Source organism: Phyllobates terribilis, unplaced genomic scaffold, assembly GCF_046119375.1.
Source record: "Phyllobates terribilis strain yellow unplaced genomic scaffold, ASM4611937v1 Scaffold_1__5_contigs__length_1240528914, whole genome shotgun sequence".
In the NCBI taxonomy this organism is placed as follows: domain Eukaryota; kingdom Metazoa; phylum Chordata; class Amphibia; order Anura; family Dendrobatidae; genus Phyllobates; species Phyllobates terribilis.
Window position 1 is genome coordinate 1,192,044,334 of NW_027362761.1, and position 14,845 is coordinate 1,192,059,178.

Here is a 14,845-nt window from a genome sequence, read left to right on the forward strand (position 1 = left end):
AGGGTTTAGGTCGGGTGAGGACAGGGCTGGGTCATTATTCTTATATCTATAAAGGCTTTCCTGGCAAAAAGCAGCAGAGACTTCGCTGCTGAAATGGAGCCTTGTCTTGCAGAAAAATCATGGATTTCTTGAAAGACGCAGACTTTTTCCTGTATTACTCATTGTAGAAATTGCCTTCTAAACACTGGCAGTAGGTTTGGGAGTTGATTTTGAGTCCATCTTCAACCCAAAAAAGGTCCAACTTGCTCATCTTTGGCTATAGCAGTACCCCACCTCCAAATGGCAGGCATCTTTTCGAAGAGGTCTATGCTCATTACTGATCCAGTCATGGCCCATCCATCTGGTCCGTCAAGAGTCGCTCTCATCTCATCAGTCCGTAAAACCTTTGATAAATCTGTCCACAGAATACTGCTACTCCCAACATTAACAATCAGCGGACACTACAACCACCAACATTAATCTGACCACCAGACATGACCATAATAAAAAATGACCTATGTGCAGCCACATGACGCTGGAGGCTCAGACATGATCTTGTACCGGTAGAGCGGGTTCGAGCAAAAATTCTGTTTTCTGATCCAACCTTGCCTCGTCAACACCAAATGAGCGACCTGAAACCCAGGACCTGCCCGACCAAAACCCACAGACCTTCTGGGAGACTGCAGCTAACAATCCACTACCACCCCCATCATCACTCATCTCATACATAGTCAAATACTAGTCATCCACATTCCTATCCTCTTCTTTCAGGCAAGAGAAGCCATGAGAGGGTTAACTTAACCACAGCAATGCCACATAGAAATCCCAGCGCGCGCAGCCGCAGCAGCGACAGGAGCGCTGCACATTTATATAACAGGATAGTGCGAAGATCTGCTGCACGGAGGAGAATATAGACATGGGGGGGGGATCTGCCATTTATACAGATATAACACATCAATTGTCAAGTCCTCATCATCCTCGTCAATATCATTAATCACTGGTAATGATAAGAATCTTCAGGATGATATCTGATCATCATTATTATCAAGAGTTCTTATGTCCATATCATCATCATCATCATCCTTTATGTCATCACCATCATTAATAAGAGTCTTCATATCCACATCATCATATCCATCATCATCATCAAGAGTCTTCAAGCTCATAACTTCATCATCATCTTCATCAATAAACACTGACAGGTCCATATAATTATTATCAACAGTCTTCAAGTTCAAATGATCATCATCATCAAGGGTCTTCAGGTCGACATTATCTCCAGAAAAAAAAAGTTCACCAGTAGACAATTTGAAGTATTCTTATTCCCTCATAATAACACATTTACCACACGACATTTTAGAGGAGACTTTTTCTAGTCCATATCATCAATATTAAGAGTCTATATGTCTTCATAATTATTAAGGATCCTCAGGTCCAGATCACCCTTATCATCATCTTCAAGGCCATGTGACTCCATATCATCATCTCCATCATCATCATTGAGCATCCACAAGTCCATATTCCTACAATTATCATCATCATGTGTCTACAAACCCCTATCATCATCATTAAACGTTTACAAGTCCATAAAATCATCAGGTTCTTCATTAAGCGTTTACAAGTCCATAAAATCATCAGGTTCTTCAGGTCCAGGTCACCTTTATCATCATCTTCTCTACAAGTCCATTTGACTCCATTTCATCAACCCCATCATCATCATTGAGCTTCTACAAGTCCATATTACTACTACCGTCACCATTATGTGTCTACAAACCCCTATCATCATCATTAAACCCAAAAAATCATCAAAGTTCTTCAGGGCTATATTACCTTTATCATCATCATCATCATCTTAAGGTGTCTACCAGTGCATATCAGCATCATTACCAAGCATCTACAAGCTCATATCATGGTCAAAAATGTTTAGGCCCATATTAAGTTACAGCAGCCAGCAGCCAACTAAAAGCATTCTCATTTATTCAAAAGAACACAATGTTCCACACAATGTTTACACCCACGTAGGGGCCTTCTTCAGGTTCATGTAATCTCCATCATCATCAAGTGTCTTCACGTCAATTTCATCATCACCATTAAGAGCTTTCAAGCCCATATTATCAACAAAGGTCTTCAGATCCATATCATATATATAATCATCATCATTATCATTACAACAACCTTCATCCCCATATCATTATCATCATCATTATTAAACTTTGAAAAGTCCTCATAATTATCAATAGTCCACAGGTCCATATCAGCATCATCAATTGACTTTATGCCCGTATCATCATCATTATCTTTGAATATCTACAATTCCATATAATTATCAAAAGTCTTCAAGTTTGCATTATCATTACCAGAGCCTTCATCCCCATATCAAAATGAAACTTTGACAAGTCCACATAATTATCAGTAGTTTTCAAGTCCATATCATCATCATGATTTTATGCCTGTATCATCATCATCATCTTTATTAAGCATCTACGATTCCATCTAATTTTTACACGTCTTCAAGTCATCATCATTACCATTACAAGAATCTTCATCCCCATATCATCATCATTATTATTATTATTATTATTATTATTATTATTATTATTAAACTTCAATAAGTCCATATAATTATCAATCATCTTCAGGTCCGTGCCATCATCATAATTAACATTAAACATCTACAAGACCATATCAACATCAAGGTTCTTCAGATCCACATCATCTCCAGAAAAAAACCTGATGTCGACCATTAGCCAACTTCAACTATTCTTATTTATTCATGACACATAATATATCATTTGTTTCATCATTATCATCTTTAAGTCTCTACGAATCCATATTATCATCATGAGGAACGTCTTATCATCATTAAATGTCAAGTCCATATCATCATCGGCTCTACATCACCATTAGGCATCCTGAAGTCCATATAGTCAAAAATCATCTGCATGTCCATACCACCACCACCACCACCTCCACCACCACCACCATCACCAACCAAGTCATGATTACAATGATCATCACTCTCATTGTCATTTTTTAATAGGTTTTGCCAATTTCATCATAACCAAATTCACCGCCATTATTATATTATCATCATGCATCAGAATTAAGTTCATCTTCATTATCAGCATAATCTCTAATATCATTATCGGTATTATTATTATGGGCTTTCAAAGTCATCATCGTCATTACTACTCTCACCATCGGCATTAAGCCTACCAGCGGCCATGACAATTGCACATTTGGGCTGATGGAGCGTGTGAAAGGCTGGAGCGCTGCTCCGGCTGTGATTAGCTGGAGCCTGGTGCGCCCCCCTCCTCTTACCTTTGCAGATTGTCTTCTCATATCATGTTGCAGGCCCTCTCGGTCCCCATGCTGTGTGATAGCTGCACAAGGCTCGTCCGTCCCCGGTACTGCAGCATAGCCGAGCCTTCCCCGGATCATACGGAGAGAGCATTGACTGCGGCTTCCCCACATCCACGCTTCATGTGTGTAGTGGCGTGTTCAGCTCACTGAGTCACGTCGTCGCTGTGTAGGACTGAATGTTCAGTTGGGCTGAATGCCCGAGTAGGCAGATAGGTGGGTGTAGAGGCTTCAGCGCAGAACGGTGCCAGCTCACCCGCCAACAAAGGGCTAATATTTTCACATACTGGAAAAAAAAAAGGATCATCTAATTACGAAGCCTGGGAATTAAAGAGCGAAGCTCCGGACTGACATTCTGTCTTATTTCTATGTATCCGAGAAAAAAAGAAGGCAGCACTCTATCCCCTTAAGTGAGGACGAAAACGGACTTTCCTTAATTCATCCTTCAAAACGACATGCTGCAAAAATAATACCGCCATACAGTGCACAGACAATACCAACAGAAAATGACCCAAAAAAAAAAACAACCGAACACATAAAGTCAGGTAATCACAGCGCTATACAATGTCTAACTAATACTGCCATATGATGTTCCAGGCGATCTTTTAGGAAAGACCATGATGGGGGCCGAGTACTAGTCCCATGGAGCATTCAGAGATAACAACTCAAAGATTATATGGGCTAAAAATAATGCTGAATGTAGGCAGCATGGACCGCGCATCAATTACTGTTATCACAAGACATTATAAGAAGTTAGGCCTGAGAGTGACCACCACAAAGACTAACAACCCCGCCATTATCACAGCGCAACAACCTATTTATACCAGAACATTATCTAACAAGAAGGTTACATCACGGACAGGATTCTTTTCTGCAACAGCAAGAAGGTTTTAATATTGTTGACAGTATTATTTACTGTAAGAGCAAGAAATTTTCACCATCGTCAAAATAAAGATTCTTTATTGTAAGATCAAGAAGGTTTCACCATCTTCATGGACAGGATTCTTTACTGTAATTTCGAGAAGGTTTCATCATCGTTATAGACAGGATTCTTTACTTTAATTTCGAGGTTTCGCCATCGTCATAGACAGGATTCTTTACTATAATCTTTGAGAAGGTTTCACCATCATCATAGACAGGATTCTTTACTGTAATTTCGAGAAGGTTTCACCATCGTTATAGACAGGATTCTTTACTATAATCTTCGAGAAGGTTTCACCATCGTCATAGATAGGATTCTTTACTGTAAGTTCAAGAAGGTTTCGCCATCATCATAGACAGGATTCTTTACAGTAACAGCAGGAAGTTTTCAGGGTAGCTCAGTCATTAGCACTGTCGCCTTGCAGCACTGGGGTTCTGGGTTAAAGTTCCAACGTCTGTAAGGAGTTTGCATGTTCTCCCCATGTTTGCGTGGGTTTCCTCTGAGTTCTCCGGTCTCCTCCCACACTCCAAAGACATATTGATAGGGAATGTAGATTGAGCCCCAATGGGGACAGTGATGATGTTTGTAAAGCGCTGTGCTAACTATTGGCGCTATATAAATACGTAAAATAGAAACAGAAGAATAGATCATAGAGAGGATTCTTTACTGTAAGAGCAAGAAGATTTCACCATCATCATTGACAGTGACTTTCTTTCAGTATAAGCTGTCATGGTGAATTTATCACAAAAATTCAAAATGGTCCTGGATGCCTTTCTTGTGCATATCTATGGTGGTGATGTTCCTCCTTGTGGAGACCACAAGCTGGGCAATAGTTGTGCAAAACAGCAAATCTGTCTCTTTTGTGCCACCTATTGGATGTTGCTACCCTACTAGTCAATATCAGACCCTTTAACTCAATTTTCATCATGACTGAGGATATAAGACAGAGACATCCTTCTACAGACAGATGTTTCAGGGTTTTTCTCCTTCATCAGTGCAGAGCAGGGTAATGGTTGGCGTGGTGGGAGGGAGACCGACCTTTAGTGAGGGTCATGTGGCAATACCCATTAAAGGGTCAGAGACTGACTGATAGGGTAACTACCTCCAATAGGCGGCACTAGTGAGGAAAATGTCTTTTTTTTTTTTTATAGAGAAGAACTGATTTTTAGAATTTTTTGTCCCAGAGTCTCCACAAGGAGAAACAGGACCCCTCTAGAGCTCCATCAAAAACCTCTTACTAGTTTTCTCCAGATGGATCGTTAATCCAGGGATTTTTTTTCGAGTCGAGAAACATTCAGAATAAGTGTCTTCTGACTCGTGAGGTTTTTAGCTTCTACTGGAGAAATCTGCCAATGGGCTCGCCACGTAACCGCCATAATAGATGCCGCACAACCTGGAACCGGCGCCTTAAAGTCATCCTTACTAAATAGGAAGATGTCTGTCCGCTGAAGCGTCACCGCTTTATGCACTGCCTGCAATAAACATCTGCTGGAGCTTATCTCAAAATAATGGGTTCTGCATCAGAAACTTCCGGAAATGAAACTATTAACACCTTGTCTGCCAGTGCCAGATGTGTCCCTAGTGTTCCTAAAGCTGGCCCTAAACATTAGATAGAAGCAAGGAGCTACCTGCCCTGGACAGGGGGCGCAAGCTCAGAAGCAGATGTTGTCGGAATGAGAAAAAAGGATTCAAAAAACAAAATGACTCCCTAAGAGATCCGAGAACAATCAAATGAGCTCACCCGGCTGTTTCAGTATCTCCTAGGAACCTTACCGCTGTAGATGAGGAACCTGACCGGACCCTCTGTGATCACCTTCTATCTACAGTGGGTACAGAAAGTATTCAGACCCCTTTAAATTTTTCACTCTTTGTTTCATTGCAGCCATTTGGTAAATTCTACAAAGTTAATTTTTTTTCTCATTAAAGTACACTCTGCACCCCATCTTGACCGAAAAAAAACAAAAATGTAGAAATGTTTGCAGATTTATTAAAAAAGAAAAACTGAACTATCACATGGTCATAAGTATTCAGACCCTTTGCTCAGAAACTCATATTTAAGTCACATGCTGTCCATTTCCTTGTTGATCCTCCTTGAGATGGTTCTACTCCTTCATTGGAGTCCAGCTGTGTTTAATTAGACTGATAGGACTTGATTTGGAAAGGCACACACCTGTCTATATAAGACCTCACAGCTCACAGTGCATGTCAGACCAAATGAGAATCATGAGCTCAAAGGAACTGCCCAAGGAGCTCAGAGACAGAATTGTGGCAAGGCACAGATCTGGCCAAGGCTACAAAAGAATTTCTGCATTACTCAAGGTTTCTAAGAGCACAGTGGCCTCCATAATCCTTAAATGGAAGAAGTTTGGGACCACCAGAAGTCTTCCTAGACCTCCCTAGACCTGGCCGTCCAGCCACCTGAGCAATCATGGGAGAAGAGCCTTGGTGAGAGAGGTAAAGAAGAACCCCAAGATCGCTGTGGCTGAGCTCCAGAGATGCAGTAGGGAAATGGGAGAAAGTTCCACAAAGTTAACTATCACTGCAGCCCTCCACCAGTCGGGCGTTTATGGCAGAGTGGCCCGAAGGAAGCCTCTCTTCAGTGCAAGATATATAAAAGCTTGCATAGAGTTTGCTCAAAAACACATGAAGGACTCCCAGACTATGAGAAATAAGATTCTCTGGTCTGATGAGACGAAGACAGAACTTTTTGGTGATAATTCTAAGCGGTATGTGTGGAGAAAACCAGGCACTGCTCATCACCTGACCAATACAATCCCAACAGTGAAACATGGTGGTGGCAGCATCAGGCTATGGGGGTGCTTTTCAGTTGCAGGGACAGGACGACTGGTTGCAATTGAAGGAAACATGAATGCGGCCAAGTACAGAGATATCCTGGATGAAAACCTCTTCCAGAGTGCTCTGGACTTGGCCGAAGGTTCACCTTCCAACAAGACAATGACCCTAAGCACACAGCTAAAATAACAAAAGGAGTGGCTTCAGAACAACTCTGTGACCATTCTTGACTGGCCCAGCCAGAGCCCTGACCTAAACCCAATTGAGCATCTCTGGAGAGACCTGAAAATGGCTGTCCACCAACGTTCACCATCCAACCTGACGGAACTGGAGAGGATCTGCAAGGAAGAATGGCAGAGGATCCCCAAATCCAGGTGTGAAAAACTTGTTGCATCATTCCCAACAAGACTCATGGCTGTACTAGCTCAAAAGGGGGCTTCTACTCAATACTGAGCAAGGGGTCTGAATACTTATGACCGTGTGATATTTCAGTTTTTCTTTTTTAATAAATATGCAAACATTTCTACATTTCTGTTTTTTTTCAGTCAAGATGGGGTGCAGAGTGTACTTTAATGAGAAAAAAATGAACTTATTAGAATTTACCAAATGGCTGCAATGAAACAAAGAGTGAAAAATGTAAAGGGGTCTGAATGCTTTCCTTACCCACTGTATGTGTGATTGTGACAGCTAGTGTTCATTTTCCCTGCAGCGCCCCCACAGGAGAAACAGAGTAGTACACAGTTGATTCCTCCAAGGCCTTCACAGCTCATATCAAATTGGAAACAGGAGACCCCTCCTCTACTAACCCGATATATAGCACATTTATGTATAAATATATATGCCCCCCAACAGAGGAATATGATTGGCTGCAGCATGACACCAGGGATGGAGTTATCTCCTGTATTAACCATAGTGTTCATCTATCACTGCTGTGCTTGGCTCCAGATCCATTTCTGTCAGGAATTGAGCAGCTACTATCTGCAGGGTTGCTATGGAGACTATTATACGTACCTGATTCGGGCCCGTACCCTACACAACTCCGGGATGAATCATCTCATGTTATATATATATATCCGGGAGAGAAGGATGGAACGAGGTTTTAATGCAGAGTACACCCGCGGAAAGCTACAGAAAGTGATGGCGCCACAAAGCTACTCCAACCTCTCCCATCTGAAAGGTACAGGTGACCCCCTCAACACACTCCAAAATGAATACAGACCACACACTACACCCTCTAGATGAAGATATAGACCCCCAAACCCTCTTCGAACAGACTCAAAGTCAGTGCTTACCAAACCTCCCTTTCCATAGACCCCAGACCAGAGCCCCCTTAATACGGACCCCACTGTATGCAGACCCCACTGTAAATAGACCTCATATTGCAGTGTATACAGACCCCAGACCAAGTCCCACTGTATACAGACCCCAGACACTGTATACAGACCCCAGACCAAGTCCCACTGTATACAGATCCCAGATCACACTGTATACAGACCACAGACCAAGTCCCACTGTATACAGATCCCAGATCACACTGTATAGAGACCCCTCTATATACAGACCAGACCCCACTATATACAGACCCCAAACCACACTGTATATAGAGTCCAGACCAGACCCCACTGTATACAACCCATCACTTAGTTGAGAAGCGGCGGCAGTGGGAGGGGGCTGCTGGGGCGGAGAGTTAAGTGTTATTCTGTGTTGGCGCCGCTGGTCAACAAAACCCTGGTGCTATAGATCAGCGGCGCCTCACAGCAGCTAAAGATCAGCGGCGCCTTATTCCAAATGTAAAGAAGCAGAAATTACCAACTCATGACACAGAGGGCACATGTAAGACTAGGGGTGAGGTTACCTCTGGTTCTATGAAGGTGGCTAAGTCCCTTATGCCTGATGATGCTGAGGGTAAAATGTCACCCACTGTTATTACTGGTCCAGCAGGAGTGAATGTGGTGGTGAGTGTGAATGAGGCCAATCCATTGTCTAGTGGTGTGGTTGCTGGTTTGGAGGCGGGTGAGATGGTGATGGAGGTGAGTGGTAATGATGTTGGGGCTGATGTAGTCACTGGTCCTGTTGCCCCCTCGGTGGTGGCAGCACCTGTCAGGAGTTATGCCAATGTCACCTCCGGGAGAAATAGGGCATCCTCCTCGTCTCTGGGCTCTGGGGATGGCATGTTGCAGTGACGCCTGCTAAAGGCTCTACAGAAAGGGGAGAGATCACTAATGGAAGAGGGTCGGGAGGTTGATCTATCCATCCAGATATAAAGCCATGGCCTTGGGGCCTTCCGAGAGCAAAAAGGTGGGATACAGTGTGGTCCCTCCCAACAGCCGGGCCGGGCAGTGTGCTTAGGAATGTGGTTAGTTTTTTTGTGGAGGGGCAGTGATGCACGTCCTCCAAGGTCTAAGGTTGTGGAGCTCCTGCTGAGGATGGACTTCAAGGTGATTGACATCTACGCCTTGATACATCCCTATTCCATGTCTGAGTTTGTTGCTAGCTTTGTTTGGCTGGAAGGGCTTGAGCTCTTCTGGTCGAAAGTTGGCAAAAAATTAGCCTGTGTGTCGAGACTTTGCCATTCAGATGGTGTCATGACAAAATCAAGTCAAGAAAGTGATCATGCTGACTTGTAATGAGTAGCTTTCTTGTTATGACATTATGACGTGGCTTGGTCGGAACGGAGTGGTGGTAGAGATGCCAAAGAAAAATTGCGACGAGTTTAGTATCTGGTCAAGGGCCTGGACGTTTATGGTAAAACTTCAGCGTTCAGGTGGTACGGTTGCCCACATTCCATCATCTGCTTTCCTGGGTAGGGATCGTATCCTGGTCTTTTACCAGGGGCAACCGAAGCTGTGTCACAAGTGTGGCGACCCCACACACTTCAGTGAAAACTGTACTATGCAGAAATAATCATTGTGTTCGATTGTCGGCCATCTTGTGTGGAGATTAGGTGCTACCTGGTGAGTTAGGTCACCCATTCAGCCATTGTCCTCGTTCCTTCACTAATGAGGTTGTGAGAAAGCCGTGAGGCTGATTCTGCTGGGAAAGGGACTAGCAGAAGTGAAGGAGCTGAGGGGCTAGGGAGGAAAAGCATGATAAAGTTGCCTGCCTTGCATCTACACAAGCACAGACAGTATGAGCTGGACGAGACCCAGGCTACTGGGGCAGCCACTGTCCTGGACGGCAGTTTTGCTGCTGAGGTCCTGGGGCATGATGAGTTGGGAGAGAAGATCGGGGAGATCCACTGGGAGTAAAGTGCCACTTCCTCAGAATCCTCCCATTATGAAAGTATGGATGAAGATAGTAAGCAGTGGCTAATGGACAAGTGTAAGTTCGGCATCAAAAAGAAGAGAAAGACCGGAGATAAAACATCTTCTCCCACTGTGAGCAAGGTACCTAAGGAAGGTAAAACTGACTCTGCCCTGTGGTCTTTCTAATCAGTTCCAAGCCCTTGAGAACATCTCTTCTTCTGAGGAAGCAGAGGGTGAGGTTCTGGCCAGGGCAGTGGAGATGGAGTCGAGGAGTCGGTGTCCATTTTGGTGGAGTTGGAATTGGTATAAAATGGACTCCTAAAATATAAAATTAATTTGGTTCAGTAGTTTAATGCAGTAAGTGCTGTAAATGTTTTCATAACAATTTGGGAAAGTTATGAAATGTCCAATAAATGTCTGTTCTATTCCTGATCAATGGATTTAGGCTTTTAGTTGAGATGAATCTGTGCTGCACTTTATGAGTCGGAGTTGTGGAGTCAAAGTTGGAGTCGGAATTGGCAGTCAGGGAAATTGAGTGTCACGACTCTGTTGTCAGGTATCCCGGGGCTAAGGGCTCCTTCCCTGTTCCTAATGCTAGGGGTGCCCTAGCTGTCCCTGTTCTCTGGATTACTTCTGAAGGTGAAGACCCTGGGGCCACGTACCTTGTCTGTGCTCCTCAATCCGCCCTCAGTCTGTTCCCTTCCCCCACCCCGGGAAGAGAGGAGTAGTAGTGTATGGCAGTACACCAACCAGGCTAAAAAGGTAATACAAACAGGGCTAAAGGAAAATACCAATCATACAAATATATGCACAAAAACAACGGGAAGTGGAGGATGGGGAAAAAATCAAAATAAGAAAAGAGGATTTCAAAAGTCTTAGCTTAAATCCTCCAAACGCCTTCTCAAACAACAACTCTCCACCACACTCCTAGCACCATGCAGCATAAGTTGGCTCTAGCAATGACTCCAAGCCAAAACCCAGGTTATATAGGAGCAGGGAGTGGCTAACAGTGAACAGCTGAGAGCCTTAATGCAGGTAAGCTTCCAGGAGCTCACAACAGAGCAGATTAACCCCTGCACTGCTGAAAGAAACCTGCACCATTTAATATGAAGGTGAAAGGCTTCTAGTGAGTGCAGGAGTGGGAGGAATCAGACGCTGCGGTCTTCTGGCTCCTCTCTGTTGCTGTAAACCCGTGACATTGAGGAGTCAGAGTCAGTGGTTTGGCTTACTGACTCCACAGCCCTAATTCTGGCCTCGGTGGGGCTTACAGGGGGTGCCAAGTCTCCTTCTTCTGGGGATGAAAGGTCCTTGTGGGTGGACTGGCCCAGAGTCTGGAGACGAGGATGATAGAGGAAAAAACCACATGGAAATGGAGAGCTCTGTGTCATTAAAGAGGGATCAGGATTCCTCCTTTGAGACGGAAAATAAGGGATAGAAAGCCGTCTAACTCAATCATTAGCATCATTCTGTTGACGCTGGTGTCCATTAATGTCACCAGAATTAAGTCAAATACGGCTAGATTTGCAGCCGTTGATTTTTTCAGTCAGGTTGAGGGTTTTCTTTTTGCAAGAGACCAGGCTGTCAAACATGGCAGATGTTTTCTGAAGCTGTGAGGGAGTGGAGGCTTGGGCCCTCCTATTGGTCTCTTAAGGCCGAGCCATATAGCGGAGTGGCAGTCCTTTTTACTACACCAGTAGAATGCTAACGGGTTATTGAGTTATAAATGGGGAGGTTCCTGATCTTAGATGTCCTCATGAGGGAACAAGAGCTTCGGCTCATTAACATCTATGGTCCCCAATCTAAGTGGGACTGTAAATGCCTCTTTATGAGGATCAAGCCCTACATTATTTCAAGTTGACAAGTCGACTTTGGAGGGGACTTCAAAACTGTCTCGAGGCCCCGAGATAGAGGAGGTTCCTGAGACAAGATGACTTATGTTAGCATCGCCCTTAATAGTATAGCTAGTGAGGCTCGCCTGGTGGATGTCCACATCCGGCACACCCCAGGCCACGAGGGGCTCACCTATCATGGAGGTAACTGTAGGTCCAGAATAGACAGGTTTTACTTATGGGAGGAAGCAGTCTTTTCAGCAGTGTGTTGTTGAGGTGGAGTTCTCTGACCACTGTTTAATTTTGTATTCTCTGAATGTAACAGAGACCCCCCGGATGGGAAGAGGTTTTTGGAGGCTCAAATCGTCTCTCTTGGAAGAAGCGGAGATAAGACAGTCCTTTGAGGATTTTCTTCAGAGCTGGGTACCCTTACTGGATCTTTGTAGTAGTAAGTCAGAGTGGTGGGAGATGTTTAAGAAAAGGGTGGCGAGATTCTTCCGCCAGCTCTCGAGCCTCAGGAGCCTGGACAGGTACCGCCTGTATCAGGGCCTGAGGAGGCTACTCAAGCATCTTGTCTCAACTGGAGGTAGCCGCGAGGAGACCTCCAGAGTGAAATCTTTGCTTATGAGGTGTCAGTATGATAGACACGCATCTTTGGTTTTTGAGAGGGATTACGGGAAGTACCGCTCGCCCAAATCTTACAGAAAAGGCAAGATGTCAGTGAATAGTAAAGTTCTTACAGGACTGGTCGACACTGCGGGGTCCCTGAAAAGATCCAGATCAGGGATCCTGGAGGTCGTCATATCCTTCTACTCGCATCTCTTGGAGAAGTGATCTGGATTGCGATGAGATGTCGGCTTTCCTGGCTAAAGCCATCCCCAAACCAAGGGTAGACCGCTCTCTTGACAGAGATGATCAGGGAAGAGGAAGTTAAGTTGGCGATTGAAGGGCTTGCCCTAAAGAAATCTCCCAGTCCAGATGGCTTAATATCTGAATTCTATAAGATCTTTAAGGATGCTTTGGTTCCCCTCTAGGTATTAAATGAGTGTCTTTCCTTGGGCACTCTGCCAAAGTCAATGAGGAGGTCTGCCCTGATCATCTTGTCAAAGTGCAAGGTCCCATCTTGCATTGAGAATTGGCGTCCCAAAGTGCTTCTCAATGCAGACAGGAAGGTTTTGGCAAAGGTGCTGTTTAATTGGCTAGTGAAATTTGCACCCCTACTTCTTTTGGGGGCCCAGCATTGCTCCGTTCCAGGCCAAAGTACAATTAGTGTGGTGCTCTGTGTCTGAGAGGCGGTGGAGCAGGGTAGAGTTGGCCATTGGAAGGGGTACATGATGCTGTCACTGGACCAGACAAAAGCGTTTGATCGGGTTAATCATGAGTACCTCTGGTCTGTCCTTCTGAGGTATGGCCTGCCAGGGGATTTTGTTGATTGGCTTAAGACTTTGTAAGCTGGGGCAGAGAGTTTCCCGCTTGTGAACAGTTGGATTGGCAGATCTTTTGAAATTGGGTCTGGTGTTCAACAGGGTTGTCCCTTGAGCCCACTGCGGTACATGTTTGCAATTGACCCACTTCTTAGGAGGGTGGAACGTGGACCGTTGGCCTGGATGGACTGTGTTGCACCAGAAGACACTCTGAGGTTGGTGGCGTATGCCGATGATGTCATTGTTTTTGTTTCCTCTGCTGGGGAGGCAGAGTGGCTGATGTCAGAGGTAGATCGCTACTTGGAGGCATCCGGGTCCAAGATAAACCGGGATAAGGGTGAGAGTCTCTGGATGGGAAGAGGAGATCCTGCTTTTGATCTCTTGGACACTCTTCCAGGACCCAAAGGCTCAGCAAAAGTACTTGCCATCAAATTTGGCCAGAGGGATTACCCCAAACAAAATTGGGATATCAGGCTAGACATCACAACTCAGAAGGTGAACCAATGGAAGGGTTGGTCTTTGACTCTAAGGTAAAGGGTAAACATGATCAAAACTTACCTGCTGCCTTCACTGATCTATTTATGCAGTGTGTGCATCTTGTCGGAGCCTCTCTAGACTAGGGTCTACAGTTTGTTCTTCTAACTGTTTTGGTGGAATAGACTGAAACTGGTCAAGAGGGAGGATATTTACCATACCAGGGAGACTAGGGGAATTTGGTATGGTCAGCCCTGTGGTATTCCTTGTGAATACCTTCATTAAGATCAATATTGCAAACCTCTGGAAAGAGAGGGCTCCTCCGTGGGTATTTTGATGTAGTGGATGGTTTCAGCCTTTCTTCCAGGAATGGGAGACAGGAGGGCAAGGGAAGGATCTTCACACACCGGATGGACATCTACCGGCTTATGTTACCCTGGTTCTGAAGGTAATTTGCCGGTGGGGTCTGGGAATGTGGGAAACCAGGACTCTGAAAGGAAGCTCCTTGACAAAAGGGTTCTGTTGACCAATTTTCAGAAGCCTAGACGCAACGGAAAATCCTTCCAGTGGACGATGTGTTTAGGACCATACTTAGTGACCTGGTGAAGGTGCGTTCTCTGGAGTATGAGAGACTGGGTACACGGAGGGCCGCTCTCCTCTAGAGGGGCTTTTCTTTTAGTGTGCCCTAGTCTGGTCATATCCTCTCCTGGTGGTGGGCTTTTTGTTTTGTTTTGATCAGTAGACAGTGACGTAGGGCTGCAGGCGCCAAACTTGGGCTTGGTCAGTTGTGGTTATTGCGGTGTTTGTTTCTGTATATAT

At 44.6% G+C, this 14,845-nt stretch overlaps 1 protein-coding gene across 3 annotated transcripts in view; it reads right to left on the reverse strand.

Annotated features, from left to right (window-relative positions):
• Positions 1–14,845, reverse strand: part of LZTS3 (leucine zipper tumor suppressor family member 3) — a 215,099-nt gene that overhangs the window by 148,969 nt on the left and 51,285 nt on the right. Inside the window, exon 1 of one of the 3 annotated variants that reach the window (XM_073649255.1) lies at positions 3,301–3,563. The exons of the other annotated variants lie outside the window; for them this stretch is intronic. The gene's annotated coding sequence lies outside the window, so the exon portion shown is untranslated. Of the gene's footprint in view, positions 1–3,300; positions 3,564–14,845 lie in introns of those variants that run through there. 3 annotated transcript variants of the gene reach the window in all.